This window comes from Bos indicus x Bos taurus, chromosome 1 (assembly GCF_003369695.1).
Source record: "Bos indicus x Bos taurus breed Angus x Brahman F1 hybrid chromosome 1, Bos_hybrid_MaternalHap_v2.0, whole genome shotgun sequence".
NCBI classification, from domain to species: Eukaryota; Metazoa; Chordata; class Mammalia; order Artiodactyla; family Bovidae; genus Bos; species Bos indicus x Bos taurus.
The window spans coordinates 19,655,162-19,680,036 of record NC_040076.1 but is presented as its reverse complement, the minus strand read 5'-3'; the positions used below and the strand labels follow the sequence as shown (position 1 = coordinate 19,680,036).

At 38.7% G+C, this 24,875-nt stretch overlaps 1 pseudogene; it reads left to right on the top strand.

Annotated features, from left to right (window-relative positions):
- Positions 1–18,504: 18,504 nt before the first annotated feature.
- Positions 18,505–20,270, top strand: LOC113897522 (annotated as a pseudogene).
- Positions 20,271–24,875: the final 4,605 nt, after the last annotated feature.

The window sequence follows — 24,875 nt, the reverse complement described above, 5'->3', positions numbered from 1 at the left end:
TGACATAATTTCAAGTCTTTGTGGTGGCCTTGTGGGTACAGATTTGGTAATATCTCTGCCCTCTCTCATCCCTCTGCCTACCACCACTCCTGAAATCAAAGACCCATGCACAGTTTCAGAGGCAAGAACTACTTGGCAACAGAATTGAAAGTCTCCAGAATTATACAGGAGCTTCCCAGGTGGCACAGTGCTAAAGAATCTGCCTGCCAATGCTGGAGACATAGAAGATGCAAGTTTGATCCCTGGGTTGGGAAGATCTCCTGGAGGAGGGCATGGCAACCCACTCCAGTGTTTTTGCCTGGAGAATCCCGTGGTCGGAGGAGCCTGGTGGGCTACAGTCCATGGGGTCAGTCCATGGGGTACAGTCCATGGTGTCAGACACAACTGAGCAACTGAGCACATAGACACAGAGTTATGTGGAGGAAGTGGGGCATGGTGGGTGTCAAAATGACTGTAGCTGGAGCTCTAAGACTATTTACAACTTTCTTGTTCCATAATTATAGTTCACTGGTGAGCTCATTGAGAAAGGTAAGCTCATGTCTACTAACTAGGATATGGATGAACTGAAAATGCAAAATGATTTCCCCTTAATACCCCCCAAGTTCCTCCTCTCAGGACCTCACCATGAAAATCAGCCTCATCCATATGCATGGTAACTAAGAAAGTGAAGTGGGTCTGCAGAGCAGATAAATGAAATTAGTGTAAAACTTGTTCCTGAGCTCATCCAGAAGTGCTAAAAATTGTGGATAGACTTCTGGTAAATCATTTCCGTATTTCCAGTTTATCTACATCAAAATATCAGTGACTTTTTTTAAAATTTCTTCTTATTTTTCACCTGGCCTCCAGAATTTTTATCTTTTCCTCTCAGCCAGAAAAAAAAGTCAGTGGACAACACTTAAATGAATTTCACTTAAATGAGAGGAATCATTAAAAGAATCACTCCATAATGCTGACTCACTCATACATATCAAAGAGTGAGTTATCTAAAAGTTAGATATATTTTTTTCTTTTTTTTTTTGTTTTAGTATTAATTTTATTATCTTCTTTATGTTTGGGCTTCTCTAATACTAGCATTAGTTTACACTTATTAAAAGCAGATGCTTATACTTTCAACATTCTCCAATCGAACACATGAAGCAGCAAAGTCGATAAGTATGTTTTTGGATGAGAAAATGCAAGTGGAGCCAAAACAGTCTTGGAAAACTGAAATGACTGTTTTACAGCCTAATGCTGAAAATTGATGAAACTTCTATGTCTGAAAAAATAGCTCCAACCTCTAACATTTTAAAGTTATATAGATTCATATTCCAAAAGTATTTCTAGAGAATTGTTTCAGGAAATCCAAATAGTAAGGTGAGAAAGACAGAAGTGGCAGGGGCAGGCAGAGAAGTCATCATTCAAGAAATTTTACAGCAGTGAATATTGCTTTAAAGCTTCCCTGGTGCTTAGTGGTAAAGAACCCACCTGCTATGCAGGAGATGCAAGAGATACGGGTTGGATCCCTGAGTCAGGAAGATATTCTGGAGAAGTTAATGGAAAACCACCCCAATATTTCATGGGAAATTTCATGGACAGAGGAGCCTGCTGGGCTACAGTCCATGGGTCACTGAGTCAGACATAAGTTGGTTGACTAACAACAACATATTGCTTAAAATATGACCACAAAGTAATGGTAGTAAGAAGTCCATCCAGTAGGAGGGGAGGTAGGGAGTCCCTTGGAGAGCAAAGAGATCAAACCAGTCAATCCTAAGGGAAGTCAATTCTGTATATTCATTGGAAGGACTGATGCTAAAGCTGAAGCTCCAATATTTTGGCCACCTGGTGCGAAGGACTGACTCACTGGAAAAGACCCTAATGCTGAGAAAGATTGAAGGTAGGAGGAGAAGGGGGTGACAGAGGACCAAGAAAGTTGGATGGCATCACCAACTTGATGGGCGTGAGTTTGAGCAAACTCCAGGAGATGGTGAAGGACAGGGAAGTCTGGCGCGCTGCAGTCTGTGGGGTCGCAAAGAGTCAGACACAACTGAGTTGACTAAACAAGAACAGTGGAAGAATGGGATAAAGTCAGGAAGAATGAGTGAAGTGAAATAATGAAAAGGTAACAGTAAGGGTGTCTAGAGTGGTTTTCCTGGTCAGATGCTCATCACCCCCCAGGATGCTCTTCCTGTAGGTATCTCAGCTCCCTTGCACATTGCTGCTGTAATTAGATGTCAAGCCTCCCACTCAAGATAACGCTCTTCTGCTTTGAGCTCTTCCATAATTGGTTACTGGGCAGAATTGATACTCCTCATCCAGCAACACCATGATCCCATATACTCTTGTTGTTGTTCAGTCGTGCCCAACTCTTTGTGACCACATGGACTGCAGCACGCCAGGCTTCCCTGTCCTTGACTATTTCCAGAGTTTGCTCAAAGTCATGCCCATATACTCTACAATGGGGTCCATGGGGTCACAAAGAGTTGGACACGACTGAGCGACTGAACTGATATTCTATAAGCCCTTATTTTTCATTCAGCATCATATAAAATTATTTGCCTGAATTCAGGCAGCCTTTATGTATCTCCTTTTCCTTCCTTTTTCCCTTTGCCCTCAATTTTTGTACTCACTCCACTCTACACTTTTGATTCCACCCATTTCCCTTCTGAAGAATTATTCTGTTTTCCACAGATGGAAATCTTGCTCTAGTTTGTCAAAGAAATACGGAAATTAGTGGTCAGATTTTCTCTCTGGCCCTTAATTTAAATCCCTGAAGGGGGGGAAAAAATGACCCCTCCAGCTCATTGTGTATACAAGCCCATGGGAGAGAATGATGGGCAGGTTATGTTATGTGTCTATTTCAGATCCCATCTGTCCTGGCTTGGAGGCCAGGAAGGCTGGTGTGTGTGGGCTTGGGTATGTGTGTTGATGGAGTGTCCTATCTCTACACAGGGCTGCTATTAAGTGGAAATTCTGTGGGCTGTCACTTAGATTCAATTGTGGGCTATTAGTGCTCTTCCCCAAACTCAAAACTTTGCTTTTTAGGTTTCTGTGCTTTGGTACAGGGTGTCTGTTGGCTCTGTATATGTAGCAACTTTTTAGTCAGTAGACAAACTTTTTTCTTCTTAATCAATTTGTCACATCTAGGTGATGATTAACAAACAAATTTAGTTCTGTCTATGATATATCATATTCAGAATAATATTTAATTTCCATAATTCAAGAAGATATACATATTATTTCTAGAGATAATAAATTTTGGCTGGATATAAAACAGCTATCAATCTTAATCTTGAAAAATTCTGATTTGGAGCCAACCATCTTATAGTATTGTGACTGTTTTAATCTGGCCAAGCAATGAAACAGATATATAACCTCTCATTTGATTTTTTCTTATTTTTCCATGAAGGCCAAATACCTTCCAGTGAAAACTGAGCATTACAAAATGATCAATATATATTATTATTTTAAAAAATGTACTTGGAAGCATCATGTGCATCTTTTATTCAAGTAAAACATTTTTACCTCTCTTTATAATTCTTCTATAGGTTGTCTGCTTTCATAATAAATAGGAGGTGTTTGCCTGAACTTATTTGTCAAAGCAAGATTTTCCCACAAACACTTTAAGAAATTCAAAATAAATTATTTTATGATTTGTAACATCTTCACTTTTTTTTTTTTACCAAATAAGTTATCTCAGCATAATTATAGAAATTCTACTGAAACTTTCTGTTTTACATTGCTCTAAATGTTTGAATCAATATGTTACTCATTCCCTCTTATCAAACCCTACTTTCCTTCATAGCTATTAAATTTATATCAAAGCCAAATTTTACATTTTGAAGTCAGCTTTTAATTTAATCTTGTTAAGCCACACCCTATTTTTAGAGGAAATACTTTTTTTCTCTAAAAGCGGTGGGCTATTTCTGCAGGCTTGGTGGATCCTGAGGAATCTGAGGATTCAAAATTTCTAAGTGCACCAAGCAATTGTCCCCATCAGAGACATTACTTTGCCCACAAAGGTCAGTCTAGTCAAGGCTATGGTTTTTCCAGTAGTCATGTATGGATGTGAGAGTTGGACTATAAAGAAAGCTGAGCGTCGAAGAATTGATGCTTTTGAACTGTGGTGTTGGAGAAGACTCTTGAAAGTCCCTTGGACTATAAGGAGATCCAACCAGTCCATCCTAAAGGAGATTAGTCCTGGGTGTTCATTGGAGGGACTGATGTTGAAGCTGAAATTCCAATACTTTGGCCACCTGATGCGGAGAGCTGACTCATTTGAAAAGACCCTGATGCTGGGAAAGATTGAGGGCAGGAGGAGAAGTGGACAACAGAGAATGAGATGGTTGGATGGCATCATTGACACAATGGACATGGGTTTGGGTGGACTCCAGGAGTTGGTGATGGACAGGGAGGCCTGGTTCGTGGGGTCGCAAAGAGTCAGACATGACTGAGCAACTGAACTGAACTGACAGCTTTTTATTCCTTTGTTTGCCAATCAGGGCCCTAGTCTTGTTGTGGCAAATCTAACTAGTCAAGAGTTTAATTGAGCTATGCTAGCCTTCTGAGCCTAGTTCTCCAGTTTTTTCTACCATAAAGCTGCTGGAGATAAGAATTTCACTGTGTGTTTCCAAGCTGGCCCTTTGGTTTTCACTTTTAGCCTTTTATTGATGGCTAGACTTCTTCAGCCTTTCATTTTCTCTTTCCAAAAGCATCAGTTGGCTGGGAGTACTATTCAATGCCATTGCTCTTATAAACACTATTTCACACATGTATTGTGTTGGCCAACAAGTTCATCATTAAAATGTTACAGAAAAGCCCAAATGAATTTTTTAGCCAACCCAATATCTCAAATGGTTGATATGTTGAACCCACCATTACATTTCCCTTCACCGACATAGCCTCTCATTTTGCCCACAGTGAAAGCTTTATCACTGCCACCTGGTGCCTGCGGCTCTTCATACTCCAAAATCCCATTTTAGCATCTGTTTGTTCAGACTATTGTCAGACTGTCACAGGTTTGGATCCACACGAAATATACTCAGATGGAAAGTAGCAAATTGGAGGTCCAGTAAGGAAGGCTCTTGGGGTCAATACCAATAGGAGAAGAGAACAAAGGCAAATATAGGTAGAGGAAAATTTTGGTCTATGGTGTAGTCATATCAAGTCCTTGGCCAAATTCATAGGGAGCTCTGAAACTGGCATGACTCTTCTGAGTTGTACCAAACTGAAAAGAGGAAGCAAAGCTTTTCCAGATATTTACTGACTAGTTATCAGATACAGGTTCCCAGCTCTCTCCCCCATACATAGACCCTCATGTCAGAAAGGGAGTATAATCTTGAAAAAGGCAGCTATCTTCAGTGAAGGATGAGTCCCAGAGAGGGCAGACAGTTGGAGGTGTCAGCCCTCAGTCTTTGGAACAATTGGTAATAAATCCTTTATTCCTAAAGTGGGGATGTGGATGATGCAAGCTAGAATGATTGCTGAAGAATTAAGTTTTAATTAGGGACATGTCAATAGGGCACAAATCCAAGCTAAAATATATCTCACTGGATAATTTTGGACTAATGTAAATATCAAAAAAAGTGATAATAGGCTTTGAAGTATTTATTAAAAAAAAGAATCTGGGAACCCATAACTATACTAAAAGGATGAATAAGTAGAAGTTCTTCTTTGTAGAATAATGTCAGTTAATTAACATAGAATGATAGAATTAAAAATAATTAGATCAGTGCCAAACATCAAAGTAATGGTTTAGCTATTAATAGGTCCTAAAACTATTGGCTGAGAAATTACTGAAGATCACATTATACATATAATTTCAAAGTATCAGCACATAGGATGTACATGACTTATCAAGCAGAAAATGCACATTTACAACAGCAAGATCTTGTGGATACCATCTTAATCAAGTGATCTAATCTAGAATCACCAAAAAAAGGAAAAAGCCAGATATCATTAGTCTTTTGACTTGATGCAGAGGGAAGTACAAAACATTGTCTAGGTAAAATAGTTTCTTTTTAATTTTTTTTAGCTTTAGTGAGGCATAACTGACAAATGGAAGCTGTCTATATTGATGTACAAATTGATGTTTGATTTGTGTATACATTATGAAATGATCACCACAATCAAGTTAATCAACATATTGTTGTTGTGTTAGTAGCTCAGTCATGTCCAACTCTTTGCAACCCCAGGACTAGAGCCTGCCAGGCTCCTCTGTTCATGGGATTCTCCAGGCAAGAATACTGCAGGGGGTTGCCATTCCCTTCTCCAAGGGATCTTCCTGATTCAGGGATCAAACACAGGTCTCCTACATTGCAGGCAGATTCTTTACCATCTGAGCCACAAGGGAAACCCAATTAGCATATTGTTGTTGTTTAGTCTCTAAGTCATATCCGACTCTATGAGATCCCATGGACTGAAGCACACCAGGATCCTCTGTCCATGGGGATTCTCCAGGCAGAATACTAGACTGACTTGTCATTTCCTCCTCCAATTAGCGTATTACCTAGGTATTATTCTAGACAAAATGTGTAACGTGAATCTAATCATAGGTGATTGAGCAAATCCAGATTGTGACGGAGTTTATGAGCCCACTAGCCCAGATTCTTCAAAAAAATATCATAATCAGGAAAAACAGAAAGTGTAAGGTGACTGTTCTAAACTAAAAGAATTTAAAGACATATGGCAAACAAAGGTACTCTAAGAACATTAATCAGATACTGAGTTGAAAATTTAAAATGGACCTTTGGGGCTTAATTGGGCCTCCCTGATAGCTCAGTTGGTAAAGAATCTGCCTGCAATATTGGAGACCTGGGTTCAATCTCTGGAGATGGGTTGGGATGATCCCCTAAAGAAGGGAAAGGCTACCCATTCCAGTATTCTGGCTTGGAGAATTCCATGGACTGTATAATCTATGGGGTCACAAAGAGTCGGACTGAGTGCTTTTCACTTTCTTTCACTTTCACTTTCTTGGGGCTTATTTGGGTAAATATGAATATGGATTGTATATTAGATACTGGTATTGTATTAATATTAAAATTCTTGAGTGTGATTATGTCAGAGTTACCCACTGAAATACTTAAGGGTTAAGTGTCTTGATATCACCATCATACTTTTGAAACTTATCTTTTTAAAAGGATATGGAGAGAGATGTGGCAAAATATTAACAATCAGTGAATCAAGGTTAAGGTTACAAGGATATTTGTAATATTGTATTTTCAACTTTTATCAGTTGCTATTGTTTTAAAACAATACAGGATAAAATTCTAAAATTTAACCCAAATCCTGACCCAGTTTTCATAAATCCTCTATTAAGTTCTGTGTTCATGAAATCTGATGGTTTTGAATTCTGATTACGACCTCCTCATACTTACCTTTTCTTTCTAGCATTAAAAACAAAGTGAATCAACATGAAGGATTCATGTTGATGTATGGCAAAAACAATACAATATTGTAAAGTAATTAGCCTCTAATTAAAATAAATAAATTTAAAAGAAAAAGAAAAAAGAAATTGAATTTATATGCAAAAAAAAAAAAGTGATTTTTTAAGGGAAAATACGTACAATACCACATCTATTTTAACTACATTTCCATGACTCCTATCCAAGTCACTTTCAGCCTGACAAATTCCTACAACTGCCAAAATGAAATCTCAACCCTAGTGATTTTCACTAATGTTTCCTTTTAACTTATTTTTAGGTTTCTATGGACTACTTCTGTTGGCTGAGGTGAAGGAGGAAGCTCTAACTACTCTGGCGATAAATAAATAAATAACTTTTTAAAAACCTTTATTTCAACTTCCCTTTTCTGAGCTGCATTTTCTCCTTCCTCATTATCTCATTCCCTCAGGATCACCTATCAAACCTGCTTTTAAGAGAAAGAAAAGTAAAAGCAAAGTTTTACCTTAACTATATTCAAAAGAATGAGGGGGAAATGAAAGTCGAGAGTATAGACATGTCTCCAAGTAAATCTCATTGGACCTAAAGAAACTTTTCAATGCCTTGTTTTTAAAAAAGCAGTGACCCTCTGTGAAGTCACCTTTTAGGGAGCTGTGGCACAACAATTTCAGGAATATGACTCTCATTTTGTACATTTACAGGCTTCATTGGAATTCTTACTGACAAAATATGTTAAAAATCATGTGCCTATACATACATACATATATATATATATATATATATATATATATATATATATATATAAAGAGAGAGAGATAATGTTTAAACTGTCTACCATGACCGACTTTATTTTCTTAGGCTCCAAAATCACTGCAGATGGTGACTGCAGCCATGAAATTAAAAGATGCTTGCTCCTTGGAAGAAAAGCTGTGACCAACCTAGACAGCATATTAAAAAGCAGAGACATTACTTTGCCAACAAAGTTGCATCTAGTCAAAGCCATGATTTTTCCAGTAGTCATGTATGCATGTGAGAGTTGGATCATAAAGAAAGCTGAGCACTGAAGAATTGAGGCTTTTGAACTGTGATGTTGGAGAAGTTTGAGAATCCCTTGGACTGCAAGGAAATCAAACCAGTCCTTCCTAAAGGAAATCAGTTCTCAATATTAATTGAAAAGTCTGATGGTGAAGCTGAAGCTCCAATACTTTGGTCACCTGATGTGAAGACCTGACTCATTGGGAAAGACCCTGATGCTGGGAAAGATTGAAGGCAGGAGGAGAAGGGGATGACAGAGGATTAGATGATTTGATGGCATCACCGACTCGAAGGACATGAGTTCAAGCAAACTCCAGAGGTTGGTGAAGGACAGGGAGGCCTGGCATGCTGCAGTCCATGCAGTTGCAAAGAGTTGGACATGAGTGAGCAACTGAACTGAACTGTCTAGATATGTAAATGGTCTTTGAAACATTCTCTTTTAATTTCAGATTTTCAAATATCTCAAAAATAAAGATTTACCTTCTCTAGTGCATTTTCTGAAACAACACTTCAATAGAACTCAAGTAAATTTTAACAAGTATGTATTCTCTAGCATGTATCTTTCTTTCCTATTTAAGACTCTCTCCAATCTCACAAATTCCCTAGTAGCTATAGGCTCATATATTAAAAATATGCACATATACATATCTATAAACTTTCTTAATGTATTTATGTAAAGGCACTCCAACCCAATGCATAAAACAGGTGAACTGCTTTTAATTTTATCATGGGAAATATGTGAAGCTAATGTGAAAGAAGATAAAACAATCCCAGCTCACTCTTTTTTATTGGAAAAACACTCTAGATGTTTTGTGAGAAGAGAAAAATCTCTATAGAATTGAATTGCAACAGAACTTTTATGTAAAGCAGTTTTATTTGAAATATATTGTCCCAGACAGCAGTGTAGAGAACAGTTTTAATCCAAAATGCTTCCAGGCTCAGTCCCTTCTGGCCAATTAATTTGATTTCAGTAATGCTCTGGTTGCCTCTGCCTAGCACTAGCTATTAAATATAGTGCCGTGCCTTTTAGAAAACTTTTACTTTACGTGAGAGCCAAAAGGTAAATCTGTACAAAATTGAACTAGGAGTTGAAATATGATTTTGAAATGGAAAAACAGATTAGCTCAAATTCTGACAAATGGAAATCTGTTTGAAAAAATTAGGTAACAAAAACTGCTAGTGTCTGTCAACCATCAGTCATATTTAGACAAAAACTGGGCAAAGCTCACAACTACTCAGAGGTTTTCAAATTATTTTCCCTGATTTAATTCAAGTTTGGGGTGGGGGGAGGGAGGAAAGGCAACATTTTCCAATAACATTAAGATTAAATTCAACCAATATTTATTGGAAAGTACTGGAATGGTCACTGGATAAAGATGACGAAGAAAAGACAATCCTACCCTCAGGACAATCTAGTGGATAAAACTGGGCACAACTTTTAATACTAGATGGAACGCTGTTGCTGTTCTTCATTTGCTAAGCCATGTCGGACTCTTTTCTTTTTTGTTTTTTTAATTTTATTTTATTTTTAAACTTTACAAAATCATATTAGTTTTGCCAAATATCAAAATGAATCCACCACAAGTATACATGTGTTCCCCATCCTGAACCCTCCTCCCTCCTCCCTCCCCATACCATCCCTCTGGGTCGTCCCAGTGCACTAGCCCCAAGCATCCAGTATCATGCATCAAACCTGGACTGGCAACTCGTTTCATACATGATATTATACGTATTTCAATGCCATTCTCCCAAATCTTCCCACCCTCTCCCTCTCCAACAGAGTCCATAAGACTGTTCTATACATCAGTGTCTCTTTTGCTGTCTCATACACAGGGTTATTGTTATCATCTTTCTAAATTCCATATATATGTGTTAGTATACTGTATTGGTGTTTTTCTTTCTGGCTTACTTCACATGTCTGACTCTTTTCGACCCCATTGACTGCATCAGGCCAGGCTTCTCTCCTTCACCATCTCCTGGAGTTTGCTCAGACTCCACAGAGTCGGTGATGCCATCCAACCACCTCACCCTCTGTTGTCCTCTTTCCCTCCTGCCTTCGATCTTTCCCAGGATTAGGGTTTTTCTAATGAACCAGCTCTTCACATCATGTGGCCAAAGTATTGGAGCTTCAGCTTCAGCATCAGTCCTTGCAATGAATATTCAGGGTTGATTTTCTTAAAGATTGACTGGTTTGATCTCCTTGCTGTCCAAGCCACTCTCAAGAGTCTACTCCAGCACCACAATTCAAAAGCATCAATTCTTCAGTGTTCTGCCTTCTTTATGGTCCAGTTCTCAGAATCGTATGTGACTACTGGAAAGACCACAGCCTTGACTATCCAGACCTTTATTGGTAAAATACTATCTCTGCGTTTTAACACACTGTCTAGGTTTGTCATAGCTTTCCTGCCTCTCTCTCTCTCTCTCTCTCTATATATATATATACACACACATATCTATATTCATATATGTATTCCTGTAACCATTCTATAATCAAGATAATAAACATATGTATCACCTGCAATGTATTTCTGTGTCCTCTTGTTGTTTATATGTTTTTTGTGGTAAGAACACTTAATACGAGGCTTACCCTCTTAACAAATTTTTAAGTACATAATTATGCTTAGTCGCTCAGTCATGTCTAACTCCTGGTGACCCCATGGACTGTAGCCCATCAGGCCCCTCTGTCCATGGGGATTTTCCAAGAAAGAATACTGGAGTGGGTTGCTGTGCCCTCCTCCAGGGGATCTTCCCAACCTACGGATCAAACTCAGGTCTCCCACACTGCAGGTGGATTCTTTACTATCTGAGCCACCAGAGAAGCCCTTGTTGCTAATTGTAGGTGCTGTGTTGCAGAGTAGATCTCTAAAACTTACTCATCTTATATGACTGTCAATACAGAGTTTATTGTTGGGGAGAGGATAAATTGGGAATTTCAAATTAACAGATACACACTACTACATAAAAAAATAGATATACAAAAAGGACCTACTGTACAGCACAGGGAACTATATTCAATATCTTATGCTGCCGCTGCTAAGTCGCTTCAGTCGTGTCCGACTCTGTGCGACCCCATAGATGGCAGCCCACCAGGCTCCCTGGTTCCTGGGATCCTCCAGGCAAGAACACTGGAGTCGGTTGCCATTTCCTTCTCCAATGCATGAAAGTGAAAAGTGAAAGTGAAGTCGCTCAGCCGTATCTGACTCTTAAGGACCCCATGGACTGCAGCCTAACAGGCTCCTCCGTCCATGGGATTTTCTATAACAACCTATAATGCAAAAGAACTTTAAAGAGAACATATGTATATATATGTTAGTATAGTTTTTAATTGGTGTGTGTGTGTGTGTGTGTGTGTGTATATATATATATATAAAAACTATACTTCAATTAAAAATGAATTATACTTCAATATAAAAAATACAGAATTTATTTGTTATCATTTTGCAGTTTCAAAGCTCTGGAGGAGGTTGAAGACAGGCTCCAGATATGTGCACAGTGAATAGAGAATGTGGTATTGTTGTTCTAGCAAGATGTTTAGCTGAAAAACAAAGGGGAGAGATGGCTCTGTATATAAAGGTTTTATATACTTTTGATTACAAAGTTTAAATCATTCAATAAGTAGAGACTAGTATAATGAACCTCACATACCCCCCACCCAACTTCTTATCCCTCTTGTAACTGCACTTCCTATAAGCTGTAGGCACATCAAGAGACTTGAGAACATGTGTTTTTTTTCAAGTAGTTTTGACCATAATCAAATGAGGTGAAGGCCAATAAAAATTGAGGCTAAAAACTCAGAAAGGAAAATAGATCAAGCCAGTTTTCATGTAATCTTTTTACATTTTTCCTGATATTATACTCATGTACTATAAATGACACGATGCTTTTGAGAAAAGGAATGAGCATGTGATTTTGAGTCAAAAAAAAACAAACAAACCTATATAAAGATCCTGGCTACAATATTTATCAGCCTTATGACTTTAGTAAAATTTCTTAACATCACCAGTTTGAGACTTGTTATTTATAAAATATTAGTGTCAGTAAAAAGGGAGTGCACTGAGATAACATACATCAAATAAAGAGTTCTTTGAAAAAATAAATAATAGAAATATTTGCAAAACCTAAAAATCTATATAATGACTTCACTTACTATTCACAATACATCAAGCAAAACTGGGGTTCAGGATGAGTAAGCTATGTAATATTATATAGCTAGCAGTGAGTGAGAGGGCCTGAATGCTGCTCATCCATCCCCATTTCAAGGGTCTTTCTACTTTACTATGTTGTCTTTCCTACTTACAGTTGACACTCAACAAATAATTGTTAAAGAAAAAGATAAGCATGCCTGAATGAGTAAGAACAAAGATCTATACACCCAGGGTTTTTTGGATGATCTAGAAACTTCAGGATTCTCAACAAAAAACTCTAAGAAGTTTCCAGTTAATATCTCTGTTTGTTAAGGCAACCCTAGATACTAGAATAAATAAAAGCAAAATGTTAGTGAGTTCACACACTAGGGGTTGCATGATAGGAGAGCATCTTCCATGTGATAACTCACAGTTTCCTATAACCAAACATTCTACTGGAAAAATCTAGTTGCTTGGCTATCAGAGCAGGGGAGTGGGTAAAGTGTAATATAAAGCTTGGCTGAGCAGAAGCTTTATGTCAGTAACTCAGGAAAAAGGATCAGACCAAGGTTTTGTTGTTTATTCAGTCACTAAGTCATGTCCAACTCCTTGATACCCCATGAACTGCAGTGCACCAGGTTTCCCTGTCCTTCACTATCTCCCAGAGTTTGCTCAAACTCTTGTCCATTGAGATGGTGATGCCACCCAACCATCCCATCCTCTGTTGTCCTCTTCTCCATTTCCTTTCAATCTTTGCTAGCATCAGGGTCTTTTCCAATCAGTCAGCCTTTTGTATCAGGTGACCAAAGTATTGTAGCTTCAGCACCAGTCCTTCCAATGAATATTCAGGGTTGATTTCCTATAGGATTGACAGATTTGATCTCCTGGCTGTCCAAGGGACTGTCAAGAGTCTTCTCCAGCAGCACAATTTGAAAGCATCAATTCTTCAGCACTTAGCCAAGATTATATGTTAAAAATCAGCACCTCTGGTTTTCAAAAAACCTTGTTGCCAGCATCCTGGTTGTTAGAGTAGTGATCCATGATGGGATGGTCAAGTGGGCTGGCATCTCCTCACCTCTCACTCTGTATGCTCCATCATCTTAAATGCCATTGTCACTTATACACCAACACTGTCCCCCACCACAGACCCATTCTATATACTACTTACTCTGCTGCTGCTGCTGCTGCTAAGTCGCTTCAGTCGTGTCCGACTCTGTGCGACCCCATAGACGGCAGCTCACCAGGCTCCCCCATCCCTGGGATTCTCCAGGCAAGAACACTACTTACTCTATCTGGATTTAATTGACCCCTTTCTTTCCCAGGCCACCAGATTTTCTTCATTCATCAAATATTCCTAAACATCCTGAATTTGTCCTGACATAAATGTCCTTATACTTTTTTTTCTCTTTTGAACAAATTTCAGACTTCTATAGCAGTTTCAAAATAGTTCAGAGAATTTCCATATACTCCTCACTTAGCTCCCTGTAATGTTACATTGTTTTTTAGCATCCCTCAAAGTGTCAGGAAGTTTCAGGAGGGAGGGGAATAGGCCTGCCTCATTCACTGTGCAGCTGTCTGCTGACTCTGCAGACCTATGGATTGTAGCCTGCCCAGGCTCCTCTGCCCAGGGAATTTTCTAGGCAAGAATACTGGAATGGGTTGCCATTTCTACTCCAGGGGATCTTCAAGAACCCAAGGATTAAACCCAAGTCTCTTTTGTCTCCTACGTTGGCAGGCGGGTTCTTTACCACTAGCTGCACCACTAATGCCTGGCAAAGTACCTCCCCACAGCAGATGCTCCTTAGATAGTTTTTGATGAACATGTGGTGACTTTATCCCAGCTCCTCCTCATTACTACTTCTACATTTATTTATATTTAAAGGGACCCTGGGCTACTTACAAAAGAGAGGAACTAGTTATCCTCTTAGTTTTCAAAAGTTATAAATAAGAAACTATATTTACATTTACATAACTTGAGTGCAACTGCTGTGTTCCTCAAATACAAACGTTTTGCATCCTCATTATTTGCATGCTGCCCCTGAAGCATGTAACTGAGCATGTTATTTGTGAAGATTCTTTTTCCTCTGACTGATGCCATCACCACTTCTATGAGCATGCTCTTCTTTATTTCTATGTCTCAGTCAGAACCCATTTCATCATGGAACATTCCTTAACATGTCTCTTCCCCATCTTGAATTTCAAGCCTAAAATTTTTTTGTAAAAGTTGATCTTATTCAACTAGTTTCATTAACTTGGAGACTCTTGGTCTATAGAAGTTTACATACAACAAATTAAAAAGAAATGTAGAGTACAAGAAGGTACACCATAGCAATGAGAAGTAACATCTAATAGTAATGACTAGTAGCAAGAGGAGAAACAAAAAATAACAAGGAGCCCACTTAAGGCAATAAACTTAGGAACCTGGCCATTTAAATAAGATCAAGAAATGACCCAGAGTACATCTTTGAACAAGAGCATTAAAAATAACTTGGGATCATAGCAATAACTACAAGTTGTCAGTTATCAATAAGAAATTAATGACCAATGGACTTCAACAGAAAATGTAGTGAGTGGTTTCATTTCGGGCTTCCCTTGTGGCTCAGCTGGTAAAGAATCTGCTTTCATTTCAAAAATGTTTGGTATTAAAGTGATAAATACGAGAATCACTTAAAGATATAGTTTCAATTAACTTACAAACTAGCTACAATTCATTTTAATGAATGACGCATTGAGAATTGTTACTGTGCTTTTAACCATCTCTTAGATTGGCGTTAGAAACATTTATTCCACTCCTTTTTGTGAAATATCGGTTATCTCAAGAATTCTTTACAAAACATTTTTAAACTTTATGTAAAGTATTTTCACTAGAAAATTTAACCTTAAAATTAAAATATCAAAGGAAAGAATTGGAGAGTCTACAAGCAATAAATGCTGGAGAGGGTGTGGAGAAAAGGGAACCCTCTTACACTGTTGGTGGGAATGCAAACTAGTACAGCCACTATGGAGAACAGTGTGGAGATTCCTTAAAAAACTGGAAATAGAACTGCCTTATGACCCAGCAATCCCACTGCTGGGCATACACACTGAGGATACCAGAAGGGAAAGAGACACGTGTACCCCAGTGTTCATCGCAGCACTGTTTATAATAGCCAGGACATGGAAGCAACCTAGATGTCCATCAGCAGACAAATGGATAAGAAAGCAGTGGTACATATACACAATGGAGTATTACTCAGCCATTAAAAAGAATACATTTGAATCAGTTCTAATGAGGTGGATGAAACTGGGGCCTATTATACAGAGTGAAGTAAGCCAGAAAGAAAAACACCAATACAGTATACTAACGCATATATATGGAATTTAGAAAGATGGTAACGATAACCCTGTATGTGAGACAGCAAAAGAGACACAGATGTATAGAACAGTCTTTTGGACTGTGTGGAAGAGGGAGAGGGGGTGATGATTTGGGAGAATAGCATTGAAACACGTATAATATCATATAAGAAATGAATCACCAGTCCAGGTTCGATGCAGGATACAGGATGCTTGGGGCTGGTGCACTGGGATGACCCAGAGGGATGGTGCGAGGGGGGTTCAGGATGGAGAGCACGTGTACACCCATGGTGGATTCATGTTGATGTATGGCAAAACCAATACAATATTGTAAAGTTAAAAAAAATTAAATAAAAAAAAAGAATTGGAGAAATATGTTGTATTTCCAGCTAGAAAAAAAATTGTTCTCAATGCATGCTGTCACTTCAGTCGTGTCTGACTCTCTGCAACCCCATGGACTGTAGCCTGTCATGTTCCTCTGTCCATGGGGATTCTCCAGGTAAGAATACTGGAGTGGGCTACCGTGCCTTCCTTCAGGGGATCTTCCCAACCCAGGGATCAAAACTGCATCTCTCTCTTACATCTCCTGCATCGGCAAGAGGGTTCTTTACCACTAGCACCACAAGGGAGGTCTGAAAAATGACCCAAGGCAGGTGTTAGATGCTAACATACATAAAGAATAGAATTTAATTTTTTATCCTCCTTTGTAATTTTGTATGATTTCCATGAGAGTGAGTGAGGGATTTCCATCCTAAAGCTCAACAGTGATGTAAGATCCTTTCATAATTAGGTTTCTAAGATTTATTATATATGATGAGTTTAGATCCTAGATTTTATAGGTGAGAAATTGGAGGGCATTAAATAACTAGGCAGCCTGAGCAGTTTATTTATAAAGAATGGGATTCTAGGAACTTCCCTGGTGTCTAGTGGTTAAGAATCCACTTTGCAATGCAGGGGACTCAGGTTCAAGCCTTGGTCAGGGAACTAAGATCCCAGAAGCCACAGAGCATCTAAGCCTGCACACCACAACTACAAAGTCTGCACATTCTGAAGCCTGAATACCACAACTAGAGAGTTTGTGTGCCGCACCTAGAGAGTTGTGCACCACAATGAAATATCCTGCATGCCATGATGCAGTCTACTTAATTAATTTTTAAAAAAAGACTGGGACTCCAACTCACAGTCTCTACATTTGCCATTTCAAGACATAAGGTTTTCTTTTTTTGATAATCTGATTTTCACAAACAAACCTATGAGAGGGGGATTGGTTACAGAATTGCAGAACCCATGATCTTTAAGCTTGACATCATAATCTATCAGCCTAAGTAGATACCTCCTTATGCAGACACATTTTATGGCCACCACCGATTCCATCTGAACCATAACTTCACAGATTTAAAGATTAAATCTGAAATAAGGAGGACTTCCTTAAATTCAAGGGATTTTTTTGTTCCTCTTGAATGTTAGGAGACATAACTGATGTTCCTGACACTAGATAGTATTTCTTAGGGTACAGGTCTTAATATTTATGAGATTTCTTACATGGTAAATTCATTCCCTCTTACCATGAAAAAAGATTTCTTCCCAGATTGACCTCCTTCAAATTACTTTTTCTGCCTTCCCTCAGAGCCTGTGAACCCAATTAAATGAAAGAAATTTCCATCTGTTCAGTTTCTGTACTTTACTAGACTGTGAGCCTCTGTGTCCCTGTCTTGGTTTTGAGAGAGTGAATACTTTCCGTGAAGAAACAGTTTCAGGCCACTTGACGGTTGGGAAGCACACGAAAAGAACACACAAAAGATGCAGTCTCTGTTCTCAGTCTTACTATGAGATGGAGTGTTCCAATTCGAAGGAGAATTCCTCTCTTTTTCTGACTTTTGGTGGATGAATAGAGGTAATTGTCTGTTTTACTTTGAACTTACTTCTTTCTCTCTTCTACTCACAGGAAAGCCCCAGGAATTAAGGAAGAAGCATGATTTAATCACCTGGAAGAAATGAGAGCCCAGAAAACATACACTTAAGGAATCAAGAGCTAATACATATATACTATAATAAATATTTAGGAAGTAAAAAAGATGAGCATGCATTCAATAAGATAGGAAGAGAGTCAATGATCAGCTAGCTATAAGGCTTATCCTGCAAAATTCATACTTGCTACCCAATAAGATAGTGATACCCAGTGACCAGAGGAAATGTTTAGTGTCTAGCAGTTTCTTAAACACTTGTAATGACCTTAGATTTGTAGAGTAATATTTCTCAATTGCCCTACAAAAAAATCCCTGCTTTCCTTAAATTGTGAGACTATTCCTTCTTCAGGCTTTCCTGGTGGCTTGGACAGTAAAAAATCTTCCTCCAATGCAGGAGGCCCAGGTTCGATCCCTGAGTTGGGAAGATCCCCTAAATAAAGAAATGGCTACCCACTTTAGTATTCTTGCCTGGAGAATTCCATGGACAGAGGAGCCTGGCAGGCTGTAGTCCATGGGGTCGCAAACAGTGGGCACAACTGAGCAACACACACACACACACACACTCACACACACACACACACACACTACTTCTTCAGCTTTATGAAGACTTAATTATAAACTCCACAACAAATGGAGGGATCACGGTGTCTCGTTTTACCATGTTCCAGAATGGTAGAAGCTCCAGAACCTAAAAGGATTGGAGTGAAAAAGATAATTCAAGGGCAGATAAATAGGGAGGTCCTTTTGAAGCTGCTTGTGTATAACTAAGTCACTGTATTTGTGTAGATATCTCGGGCACTTAACACAGCCTTGGTAAGAAGGGCAACACTCTGTTCACCAGAGTCACCACTGGTGCAGCCACAGCTTCAGAAAACTTTCTGCAAAATGAAATATAATGTCCTGTACACACGTTGCCTCTGTTTAGTCTCTAAGTCATGTCTGATTCTTTGTGACTCCACTGACTAGGCCACCAGGCCCTTCTGTCCCTGGATTTCCCAGGCAAGTATACTGAAGTGGGTTGGGTTGTGATTTCCTTCTTCATGTACACACTGCTATATTTAAAATAGATAATCAACAATCAGTATAGCGCAGGGAATTCTGCTTAATACTCTGTAATAACCTAAATGGGAAAAGAATTTTAAAAAGAATAGATACAAGTATATGTACAACTGAATGAGTTTGCTGTACACCTGAAGTTACATTGCTAATCAACTATATCACAGTATAAAATAAAAATTTAAAAAAAAAACAATATAGTGAAAAATGAAATATAAGGAAAGGACAAGAGGATATTATTTGCCAGGTTCTATAGTTTTAATTCTACTTTTCTATTGGTCAGAATAATTTCGACATCTCAAATATAGGAGAAAATCTTTAAATCTGTCTGGCAAACCGTCGAAACCTGAAACTGCTGACATGACCCTCAGGTCAAGTTCACTGTAATTTAGATGGCTTGTATTGGAGAACCCTACGCTTCTCCTGTCTGATTGGCTAATGTGTTCAAACTGGGATTGAACCTCCTGTTCATCTTTTCTTGTACCTTGTTCCAATATGCCCGAGGAGGGTCAGATATCTTCCAGAACCTTTCTTTAGGTATTATTACTTCTTATTGCTGGAGATTAAGTCCCTAACTTCACATTTCATAGAAGGCAAGCGATTCGGGAATCTTGGGGCAAAGAAACCAATGTGGGGAACCAAACGGTGGTGCAAGTCTTCTTACTGGGCCAGACCCCCGCAGAGGACAATCATCCTGACCTTTCAGATATGCTGAAATTTGAGAGTGAGAAGCACCAAGACATTCTTTTGTGGAACTACAGAGATGCATTCTTCAACTTGTGTCTGAAAGAAGTACTCTTTCTCAGGTGGGTGAGCACTTCCTGCCCAAATGCCGAGTTTGTGTTCAAGGGCGATGATGAGGTTTTTGTGAACACCCATCATCTCCTGAATTACTTGAATAGCTTATCCGGGAACAAAGCCAAAGATTTGTTTATTGGTGATGTGATTCATAATGCTGGACCTCATCGGGATAAGAAACTCAAGTACTACATTCCGGAAGTTGTTTACACTGGCCTCTACCCACCTTATGCAGGAGGAGGCGATTCCTCTACTCCGGTCACCTGGCCCTGAGACTGTACAATGTAACTGACCAGGTCCTTCTCTACCCCACCGATGATGTTTATACTGGAATATGCCTTCAGAAACTCGGCCTCGCTCCAGAGAGACACAAAGGCTTCAGGACATTTGATATAGAAGAGAAAAGCAGGAGTAACATTTGTTCCTATGTAGATTCCTAGTAGAAAACCTCAAGAGATGATTGATATTTGGTCTCGGTTGCAGAGTGCTCATTTAAAATGCTGAATTATGTGCAAACTACATTATACATAGAAATGTATCTCAAATAGTTCCCATTTGTGTTCTCTTCCATTAGAGGTCATTTCTATGTAAAACCATGAAAATTGCCTTTATAGGTCATGTCCATTTGACGGCCTCTAAACCCTTTAGTTCAGACGGTAAAGCGTCTGCCTGCAATGCGGGAGACCTGGGTTCGATCCCTGGGTCGGGAAGATCCCCTGGAGAAGGAAATGGCAACCCACTCCGGTATTCTTTCCTGGAGAATCCATGGACGGAGGAACCTGGGAGGCTACAGTCCACAAGGTCACAAAGAGTCAGACACGACTGAGCGATTTCACTCACTCACTCACTCACTCATTGGTCAGAACCCAACAAGGTGAATTTCTAAAACTTTTGCTTAGACTAGGGTCTATGTCTTAAACCAAACCAATTTCTTCCTCTGCTTTGTCCTTTGCCTAGCTATGTGCGTGAGTATACATCAATACTTGTTTTATTTATTTATTTGCTCCACATCTCTTTGCTTCTTGACTGTTTTAACCTCATCTCCCCTACTCCAATGCTCGATATAGGCTTGCAAGTTCCAACCTCTGACATTCCTGTGAAGTGAAATGAAGTGAAGTTGCTCAGTTGTGTCTGACTCTTTGCAATCCCATGGACTGTAGCCCCTGTCAGGCTCCTCTGTCCATGGACATCTCCAGGCAAGAATACTGGAGTTGGTAGCCATTCCCTTCCCCAGGGGATTCTGCAAACCCAGGGATAGAACCCAGGTCTCCCACATTGCAGGTGGATTCTTTACTGTCTGAGCCATGAGGGAAGCCCTTAGTTTTATTTAACAAGCTCTGCTGCTGCTGCCGCCAAGTCACTTCAGTTGTGTCCGACTCTGTGCGACCCCATAGACGACAGGCTACCCCGTCCCTGGGATTCTCCAGGCAAGAACACTGGAGTGGGTTGTCATTTCCTTCTCCAATGCATGAAAGTGAAAAGTGAAGTCGCTCAGTCATGTCCAATTCTTCATGACCCCATGGATTGCAGCCTACCAGGCGCCTCCATCCGTGGGATTTATACAGTTCTAATTAGAACAGTGTCAGTCACTATACTAAGCATATGACACACACTATCTCATTTAATCATTATAACTACCCAGAAGCTAGTTACAATTGCTGTCCCCATTCTGAAGGTATTTACAACATTTACAAAATATTGCCAATCAGTGAAACTTTTCCTGGGTCTTGACATCCAGAGTAATTTACCAGAGGACAATCTCATATGCATGGAGTGTCCACATGACAGAGCTTAACTATTCAGTCTCTAAACCCTCCAGAGATGAAACTGACACAGAGCCCTGGCCCAGAGCCCTAGGTAAACAAAAGCAGACAACCACCATAAATTTTCATTAATGTGAGCTGTTTGGTGTGGCCCAAAGCCTAAGATATACAAAGACACTCTTCTCAGACAATATATTCCAGGGACTTAGAGGTTATTTCACAGAAGCTAGTCAGGAACCACTTCTTTGTCTGGAATGTGCAGGGTTTTGAACACCCTAAGCCTACTGGATTAACTTCTTGTTGTTGTTTTAGTCGCTACTCATATTCAACTCTTTTGTGACCTTATGGACTGTAGCCCGCCAGGCTCCTCTGTCCATGGGATTCTCCAAGCAAGATACTAAAGTGGGTTCCCATTTCCTTCTCCAGGGGATCTTCCCAGCCCAGGGATCGAAACCTGGTATCCTGAATTGGCAGGTGGATTCTTTACCACCAAGCCACCAGAGAAGCCCACTGAGTTAACTTACTTTACAAACAGCTTCTAGAACTCATCCATCTCACAAGCAAACTCACCTAGAATTGCCATATGAGTGATCAGGGTTGGAGGCTCTAGAATAATAATGAATGAGACATGAGCATCAGCCATGGAGGTATGTGGTAGAAGAGAATAAATGAGTCCTGGAATTATTGAGCCAGAATCCAGTGTATGGTAAATTTTTCCAATTATCAGACATGTAAAATTTTCTTTAAATATGTCAATTCTTATTTCAAAACCTGGTTAAATAGAAGTTCCCTTCTATTGAAAACATATTTGATAGGACAGTATATAATATAATAAATCTACCAATTACATATATTTAATGGAGATCACACAAAATAAAATTTATCAGAATCTATTTTAGGACTCAAAGCTGTGGCACTGGAACAGTGAGCATACATGTTTGTACATTCAGTAAACCTATTAAAGATCTTTCCTGATTTAAATCACATTTTTGCAAATAAAAATTTAATCTTAATAAAATTTGGTCTATCTGTAATCTTAATAATGTTAGATTTTGTGGACTTCTACTTAACTTTGATTTTTCTATTTTCTTTTCATATTTTAGCACCAACTTTTTCCCGAAACCCAAACATGTCCATAGGCCCTTAAGGCACATGGTTCTAGACTAGGCACTGTATTTACATCCCATTAAAGAGAGTAATTTGGTATTGCTAATATAGTACATATTCATTATTTCTTTCATACCACTGTCCTCCAAATTTTTGAGGATATGTCATGAAAAACAACGCTATCCTCTCTCTCCCTTTCCCCATATTCCTCTACGTTTTCTTTTATGGAAAGAAGCCTTAAAATGTACATGATTTAGTTTAAAGGTCTCAACATTAATATATTAGCTTTGTTGTCATTTTTCAGTTGTTAGGTTGTGTCCAACTCTGCAATTCCATGGACTTCAACATGCCAGGCTCCTCTGTCCTCCACTATCTCCAGGAGTTTGCCCAAATTCATGTTCAATGAATCATTTTGTTATCCAACCATCTCATCCTTGCTGCCCTCTTCTCTTCTTGCCATCAATCTTTTCCAGCATCAGGGCCTTTTCCAATTAGTCAGCTCTTTACATCAGGTGGCCAAAACATTGGCGTTTCAGCTTTGCAACAGTTCTTCCAATGAATATTCAGGGTTAATCTCCTTTAGGATTTGCTGGTTTGCTCTCCTTATATATTAACTATGATTTTCCAATTATGTCGAATCCTTAAATATTCTTTAATGTGCAATGCTTAGAATTGTACACAATATTCCAGATATATTAATCAGATGAACTTTTAACTCTTTGGTTTGGACAAGTGGACAAACACAGTGGGAATCAGAGCTGAAGGTCACTCACTGGTCTTCACAAACTGCATGAACTCGGGTACTGAATTAAATTCCTAAAGGCTCAGCTGCAGTCTTCACAACAGGAATGATGATGGATATTTTACCAGATTTCACAAAATAGTAGATATATAAATAGATCTTCAATCAACATTAATTCTTACCTCCCTACATTTTTGTAATTCATTTTTTGAGATATATATAGAAAGAGAAGTTGCATAAAACATAAAGACAGTTAACAAACTGAAAAGAAAATGACAGATTCCCCAACATAAAAATGGGCACAAAACTTTAATCAGCTCATTGTCAAAGAGAAAATCCAAATTTTCAAAGACATACAAGAAGGTGTTCAACCTTACTGATAAACATGGAAATCATACACTTTATCAAAGTCTAAATTTAATTGAAACCACTATTCTCTTCCTAAATAATATGAAGTCCTTACAAATCTTAATTCCACTGACTTCATCAGAAAATCTAAATGAATTATTTTTATCTAATATTTAAAATTTTTTAACTTCAGTTTGATATTATTACTGTTCTGTACAGTCAATATTTATTTACATTCACTCACATATTAATACTTTTCTTTGTTCTTTATTTCTTTCGCATATTATACATCTCATCTGGAATCATTTGCCTTCAACTTGAGACACTCAACATTCCTAATGAATGTTTAAAAATGTCTTTATTTTCCCATATATCTTGAAGGACATGTTTAATGGTTATAGAATTCTAGCTTGGCAGTTACTGCTTTTATTCACTTTACAGATATTTGGTTAAATCATAAGAAATTGATGATGTTTGACAATTTTGGGTTTCCCTGGTGGCTCAGACGGTAAAAAAAAAAAAAAAAAAAAATCTTCCTGTAATGCGGGAGACCTGGGTTTGAACCCTGGGTTGGGAAGATCTCCTGGAGGAAGGCATGGCAACCCACTCCGATGTTCTTGCCTAGAGAATCCCCATGTGCAGAGGAGCCTGGCAGGCTAGAGTCCACGGGTTCACAGAGTCAGACACGACTGAGCGACTAAGCACAGCATAGCACAGCTTGGCAGTTATTGCATTTCTTCACTTTAAAGGTATTTGTTTAAATCATATGAAATTGATGGTGTTTGACAACTTTTAATGTACAAAAATAGCACTATCATACAGTTCAACTTCATATTATCCACTGGCTTCCCACTTCCATTGTTACCTGTTGAAGAGTCTGTTATTAAACTATTGCTTTTTGAAGTAATATCTGTTTTCTTTCCCTTAACTGCTTTAAGATTTTTACTTATCTTTTCTCACTATGTTGTGGTTGGGAGTATGTTATGGAATAAACTGTGTCCCCCTACCACCACCGAATCGCATTAATTTAATATCCAACGTATACTGCACACTGTTTGGCTTTTCAGCTTTATCTAGTATTAATCTCTGGTTTCCTTGCTATGATCCAGTCACCCTCATCATCTGTTTCTACTAAGCTTTACCCTGACTTAGGACATTGCACTGGACAGCATCTCGCCTTGGAAATACCTGTTTCTAAATATGTGCCTGCTTACTTCTTTCGAACC